At 48.8% G+C, this 17,053-nt stretch overlaps 28 non-coding genes across 28 annotated transcripts; all 28 read left to right on the top strand.

Moving 5' to 3' along the window:
* Nucleotides 1-272: 272 nt before the first annotated feature.
* On the top strand, nucleotides 273-354 carry Trnas-uga (transfer RNA serine (anticodon UGA)). Its single transcript has one exon. It is a non-coding gene; the product is annotated as a tRNA-Ser (tRNA).
* Nucleotides 355-939: 585 nt separating this feature from the next.
* Nucleotides 940-1,012, top strand: Trnaf-aaa (transfer RNA phenylalanine (anticodon AAA)). The gene has a single exon. It is a non-coding gene; the product is annotated as a tRNA-Phe (tRNA).
* Nucleotides 1,013-1,548: 536 nt separating this feature from the next.
* Trnak-uuu (transfer RNA lysine (anticodon UUU)) lies at nucleotides 1,549-1,621 on the top strand. The gene has a single exon. It is a non-coding gene; the product is annotated as a tRNA-Lys (tRNA).
* Nucleotides 1,622-2,529: 908 nt separating this feature from the next.
* Nucleotides 2,530-2,611, top strand: Trnas-cga (transfer RNA serine (anticodon CGA)). The gene has a single exon. It is a non-coding gene; the product is annotated as a tRNA-Ser (tRNA).
* Nucleotides 2,612-3,196: 585 nt separating this feature from the next.
* Trnaf-gaa (transfer RNA phenylalanine (anticodon GAA)) lies at nucleotides 3,197-3,269 on the top strand. The gene has a single exon. It is a non-coding gene; the product is annotated as a tRNA-Phe (tRNA).
* Nucleotides 3,270-3,805: 536 nt separating this feature from the next.
* On the top strand, nucleotides 3,806-3,878 carry Trnak-uuu (transfer RNA lysine (anticodon UUU)). Its single transcript has one exon. It is a non-coding gene; the product is annotated as a tRNA-Lys (tRNA).
* A 139-nt stretch (nucleotides 3,879-4,017) lies between these two features.
* Trnas-cga (transfer RNA serine (anticodon CGA)) lies at nucleotides 4,018-4,098 on the top strand. The gene has a single exon. It is a non-coding gene; the product is annotated as a tRNA-Ser (tRNA).
* A 687-nt stretch (nucleotides 4,099-4,785) lies between these two features.
* Trnas-cga (transfer RNA serine (anticodon CGA)) lies at nucleotides 4,786-4,867 on the top strand. Its single transcript has one exon. It is a non-coding gene; the product is annotated as a tRNA-Ser (tRNA).
* A 585-nt stretch (nucleotides 4,868-5,452) lies between these two features.
* Trnaf-aaa (transfer RNA phenylalanine (anticodon AAA)) lies at nucleotides 5,453-5,525 on the top strand. The gene has a single exon. It is a non-coding gene; the product is annotated as a tRNA-Phe (tRNA).
* A 535-nt stretch (nucleotides 5,526-6,060) lies between these two features.
* Nucleotides 6,061-6,133, top strand: Trnak-uuu (transfer RNA lysine (anticodon UUU)). The gene has a single exon. It is a non-coding gene; the product is annotated as a tRNA-Lys (tRNA).
* Nucleotides 6,134-6,272: 139 nt separating this feature from the next.
* Trnas-cga (transfer RNA serine (anticodon CGA)) lies at nucleotides 6,273-6,353 on the top strand. The gene has a single exon. It is a non-coding gene; the product is annotated as a tRNA-Ser (tRNA).
* A 688-nt stretch (nucleotides 6,354-7,041) lies between these two features.
* Nucleotides 7,042-7,123, top strand: Trnas-uga (transfer RNA serine (anticodon UGA)). The gene has a single exon. It is a non-coding gene; the product is annotated as a tRNA-Ser (tRNA).
* Nucleotides 7,124-7,708: 585 nt separating this feature from the next.
* Nucleotides 7,709-7,781, top strand: Trnaf-aaa (transfer RNA phenylalanine (anticodon AAA)). The gene has a single exon. It is a non-coding gene; the product is annotated as a tRNA-Phe (tRNA).
* A 536-nt stretch (nucleotides 7,782-8,317) lies between these two features.
* Nucleotides 8,318-8,390, top strand: Trnak-uuu (transfer RNA lysine (anticodon UUU)). The gene has a single exon. It is a non-coding gene; the product is annotated as a tRNA-Lys (tRNA).
* Nucleotides 8,391-9,298: 908 nt separating this feature from the next.
* On the top strand, nucleotides 9,299-9,380 carry Trnas-cga (transfer RNA serine (anticodon CGA)). Its single transcript has one exon. It is a non-coding gene; the product is annotated as a tRNA-Ser (tRNA).
* A 585-nt stretch (nucleotides 9,381-9,965) lies between these two features.
* Nucleotides 9,966-10,038, top strand: Trnaf-gaa (transfer RNA phenylalanine (anticodon GAA)). The gene has a single exon. It is a non-coding gene; the product is annotated as a tRNA-Phe (tRNA).
* A 536-nt stretch (nucleotides 10,039-10,574) lies between these two features.
* Nucleotides 10,575-10,647, top strand: Trnak-uuu (transfer RNA lysine (anticodon UUU)). Its single transcript has one exon. It is a non-coding gene; the product is annotated as a tRNA-Lys (tRNA).
* Nucleotides 10,648-10,786: 139 nt separating this feature from the next.
* Nucleotides 10,787-10,868, top strand: Trnas-cga (transfer RNA serine (anticodon CGA)). The gene has a single exon. It is a non-coding gene; the product is annotated as a tRNA-Ser (tRNA).
* A 688-nt stretch (nucleotides 10,869-11,556) lies between these two features.
* On the top strand, nucleotides 11,557-11,638 carry Trnas-uga (transfer RNA serine (anticodon UGA)). Its single transcript has one exon. It is a non-coding gene; the product is annotated as a tRNA-Ser (tRNA).
* A 585-nt stretch (nucleotides 11,639-12,223) lies between these two features.
* On the top strand, nucleotides 12,224-12,296 carry Trnaf-aaa (transfer RNA phenylalanine (anticodon AAA)). Its single transcript has one exon. It is a non-coding gene; the product is annotated as a tRNA-Phe (tRNA).
* Nucleotides 12,297-12,832: 536 nt separating this feature from the next.
* On the top strand, nucleotides 12,833-12,905 carry Trnak-uuu (transfer RNA lysine (anticodon UUU)). The gene has a single exon. It is a non-coding gene; the product is annotated as a tRNA-Lys (tRNA).
* Nucleotides 12,906-13,044: 139 nt separating this feature from the next.
* On the top strand, nucleotides 13,045-13,126 carry Trnas-cga (transfer RNA serine (anticodon CGA)). The gene has a single exon. It is a non-coding gene; the product is annotated as a tRNA-Ser (tRNA).
* Nucleotides 13,127-13,814: 688 nt separating this feature from the next.
* Nucleotides 13,815-13,896, top strand: Trnas-uga (transfer RNA serine (anticodon UGA)). Its single transcript has one exon. It is a non-coding gene; the product is annotated as a tRNA-Ser (tRNA).
* Nucleotides 13,897-14,481: 585 nt separating this feature from the next.
* On the top strand, nucleotides 14,482-14,554 carry Trnaf-gaa (transfer RNA phenylalanine (anticodon GAA)). The gene has a single exon. It is a non-coding gene; the product is annotated as a tRNA-Phe (tRNA).
* Nucleotides 14,555-15,090: 536 nt separating this feature from the next.
* Trnak-uuu (transfer RNA lysine (anticodon UUU)) lies at nucleotides 15,091-15,163 on the top strand. The gene has a single exon. It is a non-coding gene; the product is annotated as a tRNA-Lys (tRNA).
* A 139-nt stretch (nucleotides 15,164-15,302) lies between these two features.
* Trnas-cga (transfer RNA serine (anticodon CGA)) lies at nucleotides 15,303-15,384 on the top strand. Its single transcript has one exon. It is a non-coding gene; the product is annotated as a tRNA-Ser (tRNA).
* Nucleotides 15,385-16,072: 688 nt separating this feature from the next.
* On the top strand, nucleotides 16,073-16,154 carry Trnas-uga (transfer RNA serine (anticodon UGA)). The gene has a single exon. It is a non-coding gene; the product is annotated as a tRNA-Ser (tRNA).
* Nucleotides 16,155-16,739: 585 nt separating this feature from the next.
* On the top strand, nucleotides 16,740-16,812 carry Trnaf-gaa (transfer RNA phenylalanine (anticodon GAA)). The gene has a single exon. It is a non-coding gene; the product is annotated as a tRNA-Phe (tRNA).
* The last annotated feature ends 241 nt before the right edge of the window (nucleotides 16,813-17,053 follow it).

Here is a 17,053-nt window from a genome sequence, read left to right as displayed (position 1 = left end):
AGTCGCCATTGGAGCCACAAGCCAGTAATTACGTCATGCGAATCACTCGCACGCAACGCAGCTGTACGATAGCTCAGTCGGTAGAGCGTTTGATTTTCAACCAAAGGGTGTTGGGTTCAAGGCCATGTCTAGGCGAAAATTAATACAATTTCGTAACGGCTAATGTGCTGGCAATGGAAACACTACAGAAAAGAGTTAGGCCACGCAGCTTTCTGCCATTGGATTGCTTCTAAAGTTGGACTTTCACTTGTCGGAAGACGCTATTGCCACCGGCAGTCGTGGCCGAGTGGTTAAGGCGTCTGACTTGAAATCAGATTCCCTCTGGGAGCGTAGGTTCGAGTCCTGCCGACTGCGAAAATTTTCTCGCTCTCAGAAGATGGACGTTCAGCTGCATCCTAGCAGTTGCGTCTCTACTAAACACGTGGGTCTCCAGCAATGTGCAGTGTTCTTTGGTGCAGCGCTACAGTCGCTCCCAGAAGCCACAGCTCATCTCCTCGTCTCACTGCCGTCCACCAAGTGTCAGTGCAAGTGTCGCCTCTCTGGGCAGTGCAGATGTGTCCATTTTAGCTTGCAGACGGTGACGTGTAGCAATTTATGAGCTAACGCAAGTCAAATGTTTTAGCGTGTGTTTCTGCTAGATACTGGCTCTCACATAGTGGAGAGACTCACTCCTTCTTGTGTCTCGTTCTCTGCACACGAGTTGCACGTGGCATCGATATAGCAAAGGTTTTCTAGCGAAAGCGAAGTCGATATTACATGAATCGAGTCGACATGTTTGCTTCTTACGATGATGGAATCAGAAGAAATGTGTGTGGTACTTCACTGCATCTGCTGCTCGCCTTTCAGCCTCCCTGTGTCTTATCAGACGAAGATGACTGTGAAATTGGCGGCGATTCAGAAGTTTAACGAAGACGCGCAAGTGTGCAGACATAGGTGTGAGCCGAAATAGCTCAGTTGGGAGAGCGTTAGACTAAAGATCTAAAGGTCCCTGGTTCGATCCCGGTTTTCGGCAAGTGTTTGTTTTGAAGCTGATGCCAATGGAATTGCTCCGAGTCTGTGATGATGTAAGTACAGCCGAGAACAAAAATGACTCTGTCCTGTAACTGTTCAGGTTGTCTAGTGCTTGCCGTAAGAGGAACACAGTAGGCAACTCCCTGAGAAGTAAGAAAATACGAAAAGTCCTACCGACTGCGTTCCCTTTTTTGTGTCAGGAGGTAAAGAACGTCTCCAACGGAACCGTGAAATGAGCGAAAACGTGGGAAGCATTGCATTCGAAATACTTGTGAATTTTCCAATTGCCCAGTGAGTGTCGACAAAACACGTAACTCCTCTACTCCAACGTATGAGACCTAACGACTGCTGCGGTTTGTTTTTGCATCGTGTGTCAGCATTCTTAGATAGTCTGCTACGAGCTTAGCGCGACACGATTGTAGACAGCATTCAGGCGACGTTTAATTAGTAACAGCTCGATGCAGCGATAGCACAACTGTGAAGGACATGAGTCAATGTATAGCTGTGCATCGTGGGATGATCTCCAACGTCGTGTGAGCCCGGATAGCTCAGTCGGTAGAGCATTAGGCTTTTAACCTAAGGGTCCAGGGTTCAAGTAACTGTTCGGGCGGAGATTTTAATACTTTGGTAGCGATTCCTCTGGTAGCGGTGGAAACACTACGGAAAAGAATGCAGCTACGCCGTTTTCTGACGCCACAGTGCTTTAAACCGTATCAGTTGCATGTTTCGGGAGAAAATCCCGAACTACGGCAGTCGTGGCCGAGTAGTTAAGGCGTCTGCCTCGAAATCAGAATCCTGTGGGAGCGTAGGTTCGAATCCTACCGGCAGCGTGCGATTTTGCATAAAGAGGAGCAAATATTTTCACACACGTGACGCCATCCTCAACAAGACGAAAATTTCCGTTTTACAGTACTGAGTGTCGCGGCGGCCGCTGCTTTCTGTGGCTACCGGTTCACCTCTCACTGACGCTGGGACTGCAGAAAGCCGTCGCAGGCCCACGAGTGCGCTGCCGTCATTTTCTCGCGTCGACGCCGAGTTCGTGAGTACACAGACGTGCTTGGAAGCGTTGGACAGAGCAAACATTCATTTCTCTCTTTTTTAAGAATCGCAATTCAGTCATTCGAGTGCGGCAAAAGCAATGGTGCAGCGTTTCTTTTCTTAAGATGTCGCAGCTACTTGCAAGTATGTCGACCACTTAAGACGACAGTAAACTAGCGTCAGCGGTGCGTCAGTGGGAAGTCGGTGAAGTCGCCATTGGAGCCACAAGCCAGTAATTACGTCATGCGAATCACTCGCACGCAACGCAGCTGTACGATAGCTCAGTCGGTAGAGCGTTTGATTTTCAACCAAAGGGTGTTGGGTTCAAGGCCATGTCTAGGCGAAAATTAATACAATTTCGTAACGGCTAATGTGCTGGCAATGGAAACACTACAGAAAAGAGTTAGGCCACGCAGCTTTCTGCCATTGGATTGCTTCTAAAGTTGGACTTTCACTTGTCGGAAGACGCTATTGCCACCGGCAGTCGTGGCCGAGTGGTTAAGGCGTCTGACTCGAAATCAGATTCCTTCTGGGAGCGTAGGTTCGAGTCCTGCCGACTGCGAAAATTTTCTCGCTCTCAGAAGATGGACGTTCAGCTGCATCCTAGCAGTTGCGTCTCTACTAAACACGTGGGTCTCCAGCAATGTGCAGTGTTCTTTGGTGCAGCGCTACAGTCGCTCCCAGAAGCCACAGCTCATCTCCTCGTCTCACTGCCGTCCACCAAGTGTCAGTGCAAGTGTCGCCTCTCTGGGCAGTGCAGATGTGTCCATTTTAGCTTGCAGACGGTGACGTGTAGCAATTTATGAGCTAACGCAAGTCAAATGTTTTAGCGTGTGTTTCTGCTAGATACTGGCTCTCACATAGTGGAGAGACTCACTCCTTCTTGTGTCTCGTTCTCTGCACACGAGTTGCACGTGGCATCGATATAGCAAAGGTTTTCTAGCGCCAGCGAAGTCGATATTACATGAATCGAGTCGACATGTTTGCTTCTTACGATGATGGAATCAGAAGAAATGTGTGTGGTACTTCACTGCATCTGCTGCTCGCCTTTCAGCCTCCCTGTGTCTTATCAGACGAAGATGACTGTGAAATTGGCGGCGATTCAGAAGTTTAACGAAGACGCGCAATTGTGCAGACATAGGTGTGAGCCGAAATAGCTCAGTTGGGAGAGCGTTAGACTGAAGATCTAAAGGTCCCTGGTTCGATCCCGGGTTTCGGCAAGTGTTTGTTTTGAAGCTGATGCCAATGGAATTGCTCCGAGTCTGTGATGATGTAAGTACAGCCGAGAACAAAAATGACTCTGTCCTGTAACTGTTCAGGTTGTCTAGTGCTTGCCGTAAGAGGAACACAGTAGGCAACTCCCTGAGAAGTAAGAAAATACGAAAAGTCCTACCGACTGCGTTCCCTTTTTTGTGTCAGGAGGTAAAGAACGTCTCCAACGGAACCGTGAAATGAGCGAAAACGTGGGAAGCATTGCATTCGAAATACTTGTGAATTTTCCAATTGCCCAGTGAGTGTCGACAAAACACGTAACTCCTCTACTCCAACGTATGAGACCTAACGACTGCTGCGGTTTGTTTTTGCATCGTGTGTCAGCATTCTTAGATAGTCTGCTACGAGCTTAGCGCGACACGTTTGTAGACAGCATTCAGGCGACGTTTAATTAGTAACAGCTCGATGCAGCGATAGCACAACTGTGAAGGACATGAGTCAATGTATAGCTGTGCATCGTGGGATGATCTCTAACGTCATGTGAGCCCGGATAGCTCAGTCGGTAGAGCATTAGGCTTTTAACCTAAGGGTCCAGGGTTCAAGTCCCTGTTCGGGCGGAGATTTTAATACTTTGGTAGCGATTCCTCTGGTAGCGGTGGAAACACTACGGAAAAGAATGCAGCTACGCCGTTTTCTGACGCCACAGTGCTTTAAACCGTATCAGTTGCATGTTTCGGGAGAAAATCCCGAACTACGGCAGTCGTGGCCGAGTAGTTAAGGCGTCTGCCTCGAAATCAGAATCCTGTGGGAGCGTAGGTTCGAATCCTACCGGCTGCGTGCGATTTTGCATAAAGAGGAGCAAATATTTTCACACACGTGACGCCATCCTCAACAAGACGAAAATTTCCGTTTTACAGTACTGAGTGTCGCGGCGGCCGCTGCTTTCTGTGGCTACCGGTTCACCTCTCACTGACGCTGGGACTGCAGAAAGCCGTCGCAGGCCCACGAGTGCGCTGCCGTCATTTTCTCGCGTCGACGCCGAGTTCGTGAGTACACAGACGTGCTTGGAAGCGTTGGACAGAGCAAACATTCATTTCTCTCTTTTTTAAGAATCGCAATTCAGTCATTCGAGTGCGGCAAAAGCAATGGTGCAGCGTTTCTTTTCTTAAGATGTCGCAGCTACTTGCAAGTATGTCGACCACTTAAGACGACAGTAAACTAGCGTCAGCGGTGCGTCAGTGGGAAGTCGGTGAAGTCGCCATTGGAGCCACAAGCCAGTAATTACGTCATGCGAATCACTCGCACGCAACGCAGCTGTACGATAGCTCAGTCGGTAGAGCGTTTGATTTTCAACCAAAGGGTGTTGGGTTCAAGGCCATGTCTAGGCGAAAATTAATACAATTTCGTAACGGCTAATGTGCTGGCAATGGAAACACTACAGAAAAGAGTTAGGCCACGCAGCTTTCTGCATTGGATTGCTTCTAAAGTTGGACTTTCACTTGTCGGAAGACGCTATTGCCACCGGCAGTCGTGGCCGAGTGGTTAAGGCGTCTGACTCGAAATCAGATTCCCTCTGGGAGCGTAGGTTCGAGTCCTGCCGACTGCGAAAATTTTCTCGCTCTCAGAAGATGGACGTTCAGCTGCATCCTAGCAGTTGCGTCTCTACTAAACACGTGGGTCTCCAGCAATGTGCAGTGTTCTTTGGTGCAGCGCTACAGTCGCTCCCAGAAGCCACAGCTCATCTCCTCGTCTCACTGCCGTCCACCAAGTGTCAGTGCAAGTGTCGCCTCTCTGGGCAGTGCAGATGTGTCCATTTTAGCTTGCAGACGGTGACGTGTAGCAATTTATGAGCTAACGCAAGTCAAATGTTTTAGCGTGTGTTTCTGCTAGATACTGGCTCTCACATAGTGGAGAGACTCACTCCTTCTTGTGTCTCGTTCTCTGCACACGAGTTGCACGTGGCATCGATATAGCAAAGGTTTTCTAGCGCCAGCGAAGTCGATATTACATGAATCGAGTCGACATGTTTGCTTCTTACGATGATGGAATCAGAAGAAATGTGTGTGGTACTTCACTGCATCTGCTGCTCGCCTTTCAGCCTCCCTGTGTCTTATCAGACGAAGATGACTGTGAAATTGGCGGCGATTCAGAAGTTAAACGAAGACGCGCAAGTGTGCAGACATAGGTATGAGCTGAAATAGCTCAGTTGGGAGAGCGTTAGACTAAAGATCTAAAGGTCCCTGGTTCGATCCCGGGTTTCGGCAAGTGTTTGTTTTGAAGCTGATGCCAATGGAATTGCTCCGAGTCTGTGATGATGTAAGTACAGCCGAGAACAAAAATGACTCTGTCCTGTAACTGTTCAGGTTGTCTAGTGCTTGCCGTAAGAGGAACACAGTAGGCAACTCCCTGAGAAGTAAGAAAATACGAAAAGTCCTACCGACTGCGTTCCCTTTTTTGTGTCAGGAGGTAACGACGTCTCCAACGGAACCGTGAAATGAGCGAAAACGTGGGAAGCATTGCATTCGAAATACTTGTGAATTTTCCAATTGCCCAGTGAGTGTCGACAAAACACGTAACTCCTCTACTCCAACGTATGAGACCTAACGACTGCTGCGGTTTGTTTTTGCATCGTGTGTCAGCATTCTTAGATAGTCTGCTACGAGCTTAGCGCGACACGTTTGTAGACAGCATTCAGGCGACGTTTAATTAGTAACAGCTCGATGCAGCGATAGCACAACTGTGAAGGACATGAGTCAATGTATAGCTGTGCATCGTGGGATGATCTCTAACGTCGTGTGAGCCCGGATAGCTCAGTCGGTAGAGCATTATGCTTTTAACCTAAGGGTCCAGGGTTCAAGTCCCTGTTCGGGCGGAGATTTTAATACTTTGGTAGCGATTCCTCTGGTAGCGGTGGAAACACTACGGAAAAGAATGCAGCTACGCCGTTTTCTGACGCCACAGTGCTTTAAACCGTATCAGTTGCATGCTTCGGGAGAAAATCCCGAACTACGGCAGTCGTGGCCGAGTAGTTAAGGCGTCTGCCTCGAAATCAGAATCCTGTGGGAGCGTAGGTTCGAATCCTACCGGCTGCGTGCGATTTTGCATAAAGAGGAGCAAATATTTTCACACACGTGACGCCATCCTCAACAAGACGAAAATTTCCGTTTTACAGTACTGAGTGTCGCGGCGGCCGCTGCTTTCTGTGGCTACCGGTTCACCTCTCACTGACGCTGGGACTGCAGAAAGCCGTCGCAGGCCCACGAGTGCGCTGCCGTCATTTTCTCGCGTCGACGCCGAGTTCGTGAGTACACAGACGTGCTTGGAAGCGTTGGACAGAGCAAACATTCATTTCTCTCTTTTTTAAGAATCGCAATTCAGTCATTCGAGTGCGGCAAAAGCAATGGTGCAGCGTTTCTTTTCTTAAGATGTCGCAGCTACTTGCAAGTATGTCGACCACTTAAGACGACAGTAAACTAGCGTCAGCGGTGCGTCAGTGGGAAGTCGGTGAAGTCGCCATTGGAGCCACAAGCCAGTAATTACGTGATGCGAATCACTCGCACGCAACGCAGCTGTACGATAGCTCAGTCGGTAGAGCGTTTGATTTTCAACCAAAGGGTGTTGGGTTCAAGGCCATGTCTAGGCGAAAATTAATACAATTTCGTAACGGCTAATGTGCTGGCAATGGAAACACTACAGAAAAGAGTTAGGCCACGCAGCTTTCTGCCATTGGATTGCTTCTAAAGTTGGACTTTCACTTGTAGGAAGACGCTATTGCCACCGGCAGTCGTGGCCGAGTGGTTAAGGCGTCTGACTTGAAATCAGATTCCCTCTGGGAGCGTAGCTTCGAGTCCTGCCGACTGCGAAAATTTTCTCGCTCTCAGAAGATGGACGTTCAGCTGCATCCTAGCAGTTGCGTCTCTACTAAACACGTGGGTCTCCAGCAATGTGCAGTGTTCTTTGGTGCAGCGCTACAGTCGCTCCCAGAAGCCACAGCTCATCTCCTCGTCTCACTGCCGTCCACCAAGTGTCAGTGCAAGTGTCGCCTCTCTGGGCAGTGCAGATGTGTCCATTTTAGCTTGCAGACGGTGACGTGTAGCAATTTATGAGCTAACGCAAGTCAAATGTTTTAGCGTGTGTTTCTGCTAGATACTGGCTCTCACATAGTGGAGAGACTCACTCCTTCTTGTGTCTCGTTCTCTGCACACGAGTTGCACGTGGCATCGATATAGCAAAGGTTTTCTAGCGAAAGCGAAGTCGATATTACATGAATCGAGTCGACATGTTTGCTTCTTACGATGATGGAATCAGAAGAAATGTGTGTGGTACTTCACTGCATCTGCTGCTCGCCTTTCAGCCTCCCTGTGTCTTATCAGACGAAGATGACTGTGAAATTGGCGGCGATTCAGAAGTTTAACGAAGACGCGCAAGTGTGCAGACATAGGTGTGAGCCGAAATAGCTCAGTTGGGAGAGCGTTAGACAAAAGATCTAAAGGTCCCTGGTTCGATCCCGGTTTTCGGCAAGTGTTTGTTTTGAAGCTGATGCCAATGGAATTGCTCCGAGTCTGTGATGATGTAAGTACAGCCGAGAACAAAAATGACTCTGTCCTGTAACTGTTCAGGTTGTCTAGTGCTTGCCGTAAGAGGAACACAGTAGGCAACTCCCTGAGAAGTAAGAAAATACGAAAAGTCCTACCGACTGCGTTCCCTTTTTTGTGTCAGGAGGTAAAGAACGTCTCCAACGGAACCGTGAAATGAGCGAAAACGTGGGAAGCATTGCATTCGAAATACTTGTGAATTTTCCAATTGCCCAGTGAGTGTCGACAAAACACGTAACTCCTCTACTCCAACGTATGAGACCTAACGACTGCTGCGGTTTGTTTTTGCATCGTGTGTCAGCATTCTTAGATAGTCTGCTACGAGCTTAGCGCGACACGATTGTAGACAGCATTCAGGCGACGTTTAATTAGTAACAGCTCGATGCAGCGATAGCACAACTGTGAAGGACATGAGTCAATGTATAGCTGTGCATCGTGGGATGATCTCCAACGTCGTGTGAGCCCGGATAGCTCAGTCGGTAGAGCATTAGGCTTTTAACCTAAGGGTCCAGGGTTCAAGTCCCTGTTCGGGCGGAGATTTTAATACTTTGGTAGCGATTCCTCTGGTAGCGGTGGAAACACTACGGAAAAGAATGCAGCTACGCCGTTTTCTGACGCCACAGTGCTTTAAACCGTATCAGTTGCATGTTTCGGGAGAAAATCCCGAACTACGGCAGTCGTGGCCGAGTAGTTAAGGCGTCTGCCTCGAAATCAGAATCCTGTGGGAGCGTAGGTTCGGATCCTACCGGCTGCGTGCGATTTTGCATAAAGAGGAGCAAATATTTTCACACACGTGACGCCATCCTCAACAAGACGAAAATTTCCGTTTTACAGTAGTGAGTGTCGCGGCGGCCGCTGCTTTCTGTGGCTACCGGTTCACCTCTCACTGACGCTGGGACTGCAGAAAGCCGTCGCAGGCCCACGAGTGCGCTGCCGTCATTTTCTCGCGTCGACGCCGAGTTCGTGAGTACACAGACGTGCTTGGAAGCGTTGGACAGAGCAAACATTCATTTCTCTCTTTTTTAAGAATCGCAATTCAGTCATTCGAGTGCGGCAAAAGCAATGGTGCAGCGTTTCTTTTCTTAAGATGTCGCAGCTACTTGCAAGTATGTCGACCACTTAAGACGACAGTAAACTAGCGTCAGCGGTGCGTCAGTGGGAAGTCGGTGAAGTCGCCATTGGAGCCACAAGCCAGTAATTACGTCATGCGAATCACTCGCACGCAACGCAGCTGTACGATAGCTCAGTCGGTAGAGCGTTTGATTTTCAACCAAAGGGTGTTGGGTTCAAGGCCATGTCTAGGCGAAAATTAATACAATTTCGTAACGGCTAATGTGCTGGCAATGGAAACACTACAGAAAAGAGTTAGGCCACGCAGCTTTCTGCCATTGGATTGCTTCTAAAGTTGGACTTTCACTTGTCGGAAGACGCTATTGCCACCGGCAGTCGTGGCCGAGTGGTTAAGGCGTCTGACTCGAACTCAGATTCCCTCTGGGAGCGTAGGTTCGAGTCCTGCAGACTGCGAAAATTTTCTCGCTCTCAGAAGATGGACGTTCAGCTGCATCCTAGCAGTTGCGTCTCTACTAAACACGTGGGTCTCCAGCAATGTGCAGTGTTCTTTGGTGCAGCGCTACAGTCGCTCCCAGAAGCCACAGCTCATCTCTTCGTCTCACTGCCGTCCACCAAGTGTCAGTGCAAGTGTCGCCTCTCTGGGCAGTGCAGATGTGTCCATTTTAGCTTGCAGACGGTGACGTGTAGCAATTTATGAGCTAACGCAAGTCAAATGTTTTAGCGTGTGTTTCTGCTAGATACTGGCTCTCACATAGTGGAGAGACTCACTCCTTCTTGTGTCTCGTTCTCTGCACACGAGTTGCACGTGGCATCGATATAGCAAAGGTTTTCTAGCGCCAGCGAAGTCGATATTACATGAATCGAGTCGACATGTTTGCTTCTTACGATGATGGAATCAGAAGAAATGTGTGTGGTACTTCACTGCATCTGCTGCTCGCCTTTCAGCCTCCCTGTGTCTTATCAGACGAAGATGACTGTGAAATTGGCGGCGATTCAGAAGTTTAACGAAGACGCGCAATTGTGCAGACATAGGTGTGAGCCGAAATAGCTCAGTTGGGAGAGCGTTAGACTGAAGATCTAAAGGTCCCTGGTTCGATCCCGGGTTTCGGCAAGTGTTTCTTTTGAAGCTGATGCCAATGGAATTGCTCCGAGTCTGTGATGATGTAAGTACAGCCGAGAACAAAAATGACTCTGTCCTGTAACTGTTCAGGTTGTCTAGTGCTTGCCGTAAGAGGAACACAGTAGGCAACTCCCTGAGAAGTAAGAAAATACGAAAAGTCCTACCGACTGCGTTCCCTTTTTTGTGTCAGGAGGTAAAGAACGTCTCCAACGGAACCGTGAAATGAGCGAAAACGTGGGAAGCATTGCATTCGAAATACTTGTGAATTTTCCAATTGCCCAGTGAGTGTCGACAAAACACGTAACTATTCTACTCCAACGTATGAGACCTAACGACTGCTGCGGTTTGTTTTTGCATCGTGTGTCAGCATTCATAGATAGTCTGCTACGAGCTTAGCGCGACACGTTTGTAGACAGCATTCAGGCGACGTTTAATTAGTAACAGCTCGATGCAGCGATAGCACAACTGTGAAGGACATGAGTCAATGTATAGCTGTGCATCGTGGGATGATCTCTAACGTCATGTGAGCCCGGATAGCTCAGTCGGTAGAGCATTAGGCTTTTAACCTAAGGGTCCAGGGTTCAAGTCGCTGTTCGGGCGGAGATTTTAATACTTTGGTAGCGATTCCTCTGGTAGCGGTGGAAACACTACGGAAAAGAATGCAGCTACGCCGTTTTCTGACGCCACAGTGCTTTAAACCGTATCAGTTGCATGTTTCGGGAGAAAATCCCGAACTACGGCAGTCGTGGCCGAGTAGTTAAGGCGTCTGACTCGAAATCAGATTCCCTGTGGGAGCGTAGGTTCGAATCCTACCGGCTGCGTGCGATTTTGCATAAAGAGGAGCAAATATTTTCACACACGTGACGCCATCCTCAACAAGACGAAAATTTCCGTTTTACAGTACTGAGTGTCGCGGCGGCCGCTGCTTTCTGTGGCTACCGGTTCACCTCTCACTGACGCTGGGACTGCAGAAAGCCGTCGCAGGCCCACGAGTGCGCTGCCGTCATTTTCTCGCGTCGACGCCGAGTTCGTGAGTACACAGACGTGCTTGGAAGCGTTGGACAGAGCAAACATTCATTTCTCTCTTTTTTAAGAATCGCAATTCAGTCATTCGAGTGCGGCAAAAGCAATGGTGCAGCGTTTCTTTTCTTAAGATGTCGCAGCTACTTGCAAGTATGTCGACCACTTAAGACGACAGTAAACTAGCGTCAGCGGTGCGTCAGTGGGAAGTCGGTGAAGTCGCCATTGGAGCCACAAGCCAGTAATTACGTCATGCGAATCACTCGCACGCAACGCAGCTGTACGATAGCTCAGTCGGTCGAGCGTTTGATTTTCAACCAAAGGGTGTTGGGTTCAAGGCCATGTCTAGGCGAAAATTAATACAATTTCGTAACGGCTAATGTGCTGGCAATGGAAACACTACAGAAAAGAGTTAGGCCACGCAGCTTTCTGCCATTGGATTGCTTCTAAAGTTGGACTTTCACTTGTCGGAAGACGCTATTGCCACCGGCAGTCGTGGCCGAGTGGTTAAGGCGTCTGACTTGAAATCAGATTCCCTCTGGGAGCGTAGGTTCGAGTCCTGCCGACTGCGAAAATTTTCTCGCTCTCAGAAGATGGACGTTCAGCTGCATCCTAGCAGTTGCGTCTCTACTAAACACGTGGGTCTCCAGCAATGTGCAGTGTTCTTTGGTGCAGCGCTACAGTCGCTCCCAGAAGCCACAGCTCATCTCCTCGTCTCACTGCCGTCCACCAAGTGTCAGTGCAAGTGTCGCCTCTCTGGGCAGTGCAGATGTGTCCATTTTAGCTTGCAGACGGTGACGTGTAGCAATTTATGAGCTAACGCAAGTCAAATGTTTTAGCGTGTGTTTCTGCTAGATACTGGCTCTCACATAGTGGAGAGACTCACTCCTTCTTGTGTCTCGTTCTCTGCACACGAGTTGCACGTGGCATCGATATAGCAAAGGTTTTCTAGCGCCAGCGAAGTCGATATTACGTGAATCGAGTCGACATGTTTGCTTCTTACGATGATGGAATCAGAAGAAATGTGTGTGGTACTTCACTGCATCTGCTGCTCGCCTTTCAGCCTCCCTGTGTCTTATCAAACGAAGATGACTGTGAAATTGGCGGCGATTCAGAAGTTTAACGAAGACGCGCAAGTGTGCAGACATAGGTGTGAGCCGAAATAGCTCAGTTGGGAGAGCGTTAGACTAAAGATCTGAAGGTCCCTGGTTCGATCCCGGGTTTCGGCAAGTGTTTGTTTTGAAGCTGATGCCAATGGAATTGCTCCGAATCTGTGATGATGTAAGTACAGCCGAGAACAAAAATGACTCTGTCCTGTAACTGTTCAGGTTGTCTAGTGCTTGCCGTAAGAGGAACACAGTAGGCAACTCCCTGAGAAGTAAGAAAATACGAAAAGTCCTACCGACTGCGTTCCCTTTTTTGTGTCAGGAGGTAAAGAACGTCTCCAACGGAACCGTGAAATGAGCGAAAACGTGGGAAGCATTGCATTCGAAATACTTGTGAATTTTCCAATTGCCCAGTGAGTGTCGACAAAACACGTAACTCCTCTACTCCAACGTATGAGACCTAACGACTGCTGCGGTTTGTTTTTGCATCGTGTGTCAGCATTCTTAGATAGTCTGCTACGAGCTTAGCGCGACACGTTTGTAAACAGCATTCAGGCGACGTTTAATTAGTAACAGCTCGATGCAGCGATAGCACAACTGTGAAGGACATGAGTCAATGTATAGCTGTGCATCGTGGGATGATCTCTAACGTCATGTGAGCCCGGATAGCTCAGTCGGTAGAGCATTAGGCTTTTAACCTAAGGGTCCAGGGTTCAAGTCCCTGTTCGTGCGGAGATTTTAATACTTTGGTAGCGATTCCTCTGGTAGCGGTGGAAACACTACGGAAAAGAATGCAGCTACGCCGTTTTCTGACGCCACAGTGCTTTAAACCGTATCAGTTGCATGTTTCGGGAGAAAATCCCGAACTACGGCAGTCGTGGCCGAGTAGTTAAGGCGTCTGACTCGAAATCAGATTCCCTGTGGGAGCGTAGGTTCGAATCCTACCGGCTGCGTGCGATTTTGCATAAAGAGGAGCAAATATTTTCACACACGTGACGCCATCCTCAACAAGACGAAAATTTCCGTTTTACAGTACTGAGTGTCGCGGCGGCCGCTGCTTTCTGTGGCTACCGGTTCACCTCTCACTGACGCTGGGACTGCAGAAAGCCGTCGCAGGCCCACGAGTGCGCTGCCGTCATTTTCTCGCGTCGACGCCGAGTTCGTGAGTACACAGACGTGCTTGGAAGCGTTGGACAGAGCAAACATTCATTTCTCTCTTTTTTAAGAATCGCAATTCAGTCATTCGAGTGCGGCAAAAGCAATGTTGCAGCGTTTCTTTTCTTAAGATGTCGCAGCTACTTGCAAGTATGTCGACCACTTAAGACGACAGTAAACTAGCGTCAGCGGTGCGTCAGTGGGAAGTCGGTGAAGTCGCCATTGGAGCCACAAGCCAGTAATTACGTCATGCGAATCACTCGCACGCAACGCAGCTGTACGATAGCTCAGTCGGTAGAGCGTTTGATTTTCAACCAAAGGGTGTTGGGTTCAAGGCCATGTCTAGGCGAAAATTAATACAATTTCGTAACGGCTAATGTGCTGGCAATGGAAACACTACAGAAAAGAGTTAGGCCACGCAGCTTTCTGCCATTGGATTGCTTCTAAAGTTGGACTTTCACTTGTCGGAAGACGCTATTGCCACCGGCAGTCGTGGCCGAGTGGTTAAGGCGTCTGACTTGAAATCAGATTCCCTCTGGGAGCGTAGGTTCGAGTCCTGCCGACTGCGAAAATTTTCTCGCTCTCAGAAGATGGACGTTCAGCTGCATCCTAGCAGTTGCGTCTCTACTAAACACGTGGGTCTCCAGCAATGTGCAGTGTTCTTTGGTGCAGCGCTACAGTCGCTCCCAGAAGCCACAGCTCATCTCCTCGTCTCACTGCCGTCCACCAAGTGTCAGTGCAAGTGTCGCCTCTCTGGGCAGTGCAGATGTGTCCATTTTAGCTTGCAGACGGTGACGTGTAGCAATTTATGAGCTAACGCAAGTCAAATGTTTTAGCGTGTGTTTCTGCTAGATACTGGCTCTCACATAGTGGAGAGACTCACTCCTTCTTGTGTCTCGTTCTCTGCACACGAGTTGCACGTGGCATCGATATAGCAAAGGTTTTCTAGCGCCAGCGAAGTCGATATTACATGAATCGAGTCGACATGTTTGCTTCTTACGATGATGGAATCAGAAGAAATGTGTGTGGTACTTCACTGCATCTGCTGCTCGCCTTTCAGCCTCCCTGTGTCTTATCAAACGAAGATGACTGTGAAATTGGCGGCGATTCAGAAGTTTAACGAAGACGCGCAAGTGTACAGACATAGGTGTGAGCCGAAATAGCTCAGTTGGGAGAGCGTTAGACTGAAGATCTAAAGGTCCCTGGTTCGATCCCGGGTTTCGGCAAGTGTTTGTTTTGAAGCTGATGCCAATGGAATTGCTCCGAGTCTGTGATGATGTAAGTACAGCCGAGAACAAAAATGACTCTGTCCTGTAACTGTTCAGGTTGTCTAGTGCTTGCCGTAAGAGGAACACAGTAGGCAACTCCCTGAGAAGTAAGAAAATACGAAAAGTCCTACCGACTGCGTTCCCTTTTTTGTGTCAGGAGGTAAAGAACGTCTCCAACGGAACCGTGAAATGAGCGAAAACGTGGGAAGCATTGCATTCGAAATACTTGTGAATTTTCCAATTGCCCAGTGAGTGTCGACAAAACACGTAACTCCTCTACTCCAACGTATGAGACCTAACGACTGCTGCGGTTTGTTTTTGCATCGTGTGTCAGCATTCTTAGATAGTCTGCTACGAGCTTAGCGCGACACGTTTGTAGACAGCATTCAGGCGACGTTTAATTAGTAACAGCTCGATGCAGCGATAGCACAACTGTGAAGGACATGAGTCAATGTATAGCTGTGCATCGTGGGATGATCTCTAACGTCATGTGAGCCCGGATAGCTCAGTCGGTAGAGCATTAGGCTTTTAACCTAAGGGTCCAGGGTTCAAGTCCCTGTTCGGGCGGAGATTTTAATACTTTGGTAGCGATTCCTCTGGTAGCGGTGGAAACACTACGGAAAAGAATGCAGCTACGCCGTTTTCTGACGCCACAGTGCTTTAAACCGTATCAGTTGCATGTTTCGGGAGAAAATCCCGAACTACGGCAGTCGTGGCCGAGTAGTTAAGGCGTCTGACTCGAAATCAGATTCCCTGTGGGAGCGTAGGTTCGAATCCTACCGGCTGCGTGCGATTTTGCATAAAGAGGAGCAAATATTTTCACACACGTGACGCCATCCTCAACAAGACGAAAATTTCCGTTTTACAGTACTGAGTGTCGCGGCGGCCGCTGCTTTCTGTGGCTACCGGTTCACCTCTCACTGACGCTGGGACTGCAGAAAGCCGTCGCAGGCCCACGAGTGCGCTGCCGTCATTTTCTCGCGTCGACGCCGAGTTCGTGAGTACACAGACGTGCTTGGAAGCGTTGGACAGAGCAAACATTCATTTCTCTCTTTTTTAAGAATCGCAATTCAGTCATTCGAGTGCGGCAAAAGCAATGGTGCAGCGTTTCTTTTCTTAAGATGTCGCAGCTACTTGCAAGTATGTCGACCACTTAAGACGACAGTAAACTAGCGTCAGCGGTGCGTCAGTGGGAAGTCGGTGAAGTCGCCATTGGAGCCACAAGCCAGTAATTACGTCATGCGAATCACTCGCACGCAACGCAGCTGTACGATAGCTCAGTCGGTAGAGCGTTTGATTTTCAACCAAAGGCTGTTGGGTTCAAGGCCATGTCTAGGCGAAAATTAATACAATTTCGTAACGGCTAATGTGCTGGCAATGGAAACACTACAGAAAAGAGTTAGGCCACGCAGCTTTCTGCCATTGGATTGCTTCTAAAGTTGGACTTTCACTTGTCGGAAGACGCTATTGCCACCGGCAGTCGTGGCCGAGTGGTTAAGGCGTCTGACTTGAAATCAGATTCCCTCTGGGAGCGTAGGTTCGAGTCCTGCCGACTGCGAAAATTTTCTCGCTCTCAGAAGATGGACGTTCAGCTGCATCCTAGCAGTTGCGTCTCTACTAAACACGTGGGTCTCCAGCAATGTGCAGTGTTCTTTGGTGCAGCGCTACAGTCGCTCCCAGAAGCCACAGCTCATCTCCTCGTCTCACTGCCGTCCACCAAGTGTCAGTGCAAGTGTCGCCTCTCTGGGCAGTGCAGATGTGTCCATTTTAGCTTGCAGACGGTGACGTGTAGCAATTTATGAGCTAACGCAAGTCAAATGTTTTAGCGTGTGTTTCTGCTAGATACTGGCTCTCACATAGTGGAGAGACTCACTCCTTCTTGTGTCTCGTTCTCTGCACACGAGTTGCACGTGGCATCGATATAGCAAAGGTTTTCTAGCGCCAGCGAAGTCGATATTACATGAATCGAGTCGACATGTTTGCTTCTTACGATGATGGAATCAGAAGAAATGTGTGTGGTACTTCACTGCATCTGCTGCTCGCCTTTCAGCCTCCCTGTGTCTTATCAGACGAAGATGACTGTGAAATTGGCGGCGATTCAGAAGTTTAACGAAGACGCGCAATTGTGCAGACATAGGTGTGAGCCGAAATAGCTCAGTTGGGAGAGCGTTAGACTGAAGATCTAAAGGTCCCTGGTTCGATCCCGGGTTTCGGCAAGTGTTTGTTTTGAAGCTGATGCCAATGGAATTGCTCCGAGTCTGTGATGATGTAAGTACAGCCGAGAACAAAAATGACTCTGTCCTGTAACTGTTCAGGTTGTCTAGTGCTTGCCGTAAGAGGAACACAGTAGGCAACTCCCTGAGAAGTAAGAAAATACGAAAAGTCCTACCGACTGCGTTCCCTTTTTTGTGTCAGGAGGTAAAGAACGTCTCCAACGGAACCGTGAAATGAGCGAAA

This window comes from Schistocerca gregaria, unplaced genomic scaffold (genome assembly GCF_023897955.1).
Source record: "Schistocerca gregaria isolate iqSchGreg1 unplaced genomic scaffold, iqSchGreg1.2 ptg000395l, whole genome shotgun sequence".
NCBI classification, from domain to species: domain Eukaryota; kingdom Metazoa; phylum Arthropoda; class Insecta; order Orthoptera; family Acrididae; genus Schistocerca; species Schistocerca gregaria.
The sequence above is the reverse complement of the archived record's forward strand: the minus strand, read 5'-3'. Positions and strand labels throughout refer to the sequence as shown.